This window comes from Aplysia californica, unplaced genomic scaffold (assembly GCF_000002075.1).
Source record: "Aplysia californica isolate F4 #8 unplaced genomic scaffold, AplCal3.0 scaffold00763, whole genome shotgun sequence".
NCBI classification, from domain to species: Eukaryota; Metazoa; Mollusca; class Gastropoda; order Aplysiida; family Aplysiidae; genus Aplysia; species Aplysia californica.
Window position 1 is genome coordinate 96566 of NW_004798033.1, and position 1675 is coordinate 98240.

At 36.7% G+C, this 1675-nt stretch overlaps 1 long non-coding RNA gene across 1 annotated transcript in view; it reads right to left on the bottom strand.

Annotated features, from left to right (window-relative positions):
• Positions 1 to 1675, bottom strand: part of LOC118478632 — an 18293-nt gene that overhangs the window by 15530 nt on the left and 1088 nt on the right. The gene's annotated exons all lie outside the window — the stretch shown is intronic.

A 1675-nucleotide genomic window follows, 5' to 3' on the forward strand; every position in this document is an offset into this window, starting at 1 on the left:
TTTTCATGTATGTTTTTACGTCCCCACCAACACAATTTAGACCATTCAGGAGTGGGATTTGACCCTGCCTAGGCTACTGAAAGGGACACAGTGTCCCAGTAGAAAAACCAAGATACTTCGCTACCCTAGAATTACAAAGATCAACTAGCTGATTACCTAGTTATGATAAATTTGACGTCAAAGATTTTGAGTTTCACATCATGCCAAACTTTTCCGAATGCAATTCTTTATACGAGTATATCTTTATCACGACTCCGAGTAATCTTACGATTTTGATAGAGCAGATGGAACATTTGTTGGTTTTTGATGTCATAATGTGGTCTTATATGCAGTAACTCAAAACGGATTTTAAAAATTGTCAGATAGAACATTGTAATTCTGAGGTAGCGACTTTATAAATTTCTCCCCTTCAGGAATCAACGCAGGTTTTCTACACCTAACCATAACATCACAGGCACCGGTAAGTTTTTTTTCAGCATCTAAATAAAAGGAATCAACACATTGCCCCCTACTCTGGGCTCATGACTCTTTCTACCACCTTTCTACTGCTTATCCTTGGCTTCCTTTTATTGCTGTCTTTCGGCCACACCCTGATCTTAGGGTAGGCAAAATATAGCACCTAACCTTCTCGGATAAGTTGCGCATGTTAACGATCCATTGGTGCTCCTAAAATCGATAAGAGTAGGCTTGCGCCGTCATCCGCGCAAAATTCAAATTTAATTCCTACCAAACTGAAAATGGTTAATGTGTCCTGCGCGTTTATACGACATTATGCAGATGCGAGCACCGTAAAATATTTTTTTAAAACCCTGCCAGCCATCACTTACGATTCTAATGTAATGACAGTATTATGATATTGAAGGTACAATGTTATGGATCACATTTTTAAAAAATCTGCCAGGATACAGGAACTGAAAATTTTCTGAAACACGGGCTACGAACATTTGAAATAAAATGGCTTACTGAAACTAAAACTTTGGTTTCAAAACAGAAAGGTCATATTGTGACAGTAGCAAAGTATGTAGATATACTCTCATTTCCCTTCATTCTCGTACGCCCGTCCTGAATTTAAAAAAAAACAACTGAAAACACTGCCGGTCAGATTATGATACGGTCTCAAGTGAGCTGAGTGAACAATGTGCTCAGAGAAAGTTGACGTGGGATTCGAGTATATCATTATATTATTTTACTCATGCTTCCCACTAGAAAAAAAAGCTCAAACAAATTATTGTAAATTCTTATAGATGATTGTAAATAACTGTTAAAATGATCTGAAAAGGCTTACATATTTTTAAAATGGTGAAATGGTATAGGTTTAACGCCCCTTTCGACACTATTAGGTGCTTTAATATAAATCTTGTAAATTATTTTAGATGATTGTAAATAACTGCAGAAATTACCCCCCCCCCCACCCCCACCCTTTTCAATCAAAACAATTTAGATGCCATTAACAGCGAAAGATTTTGTCAATTAGTGTATTAGCGCCTGTGTCAGCTTGTTCTGTAGGCTTATCGGGACATTGAAATTCTCATCAGGTTTTCTATGGTAATGATCAAGATTATAAAGGGTGCATAGAGGTAAAATTGCTGTTGATCGGGATTTTGCGCAATACAAATGCTTTCTATCTATCTATCTATCTATCTATCTATCTATCTATCTATCTATCTATCTATCT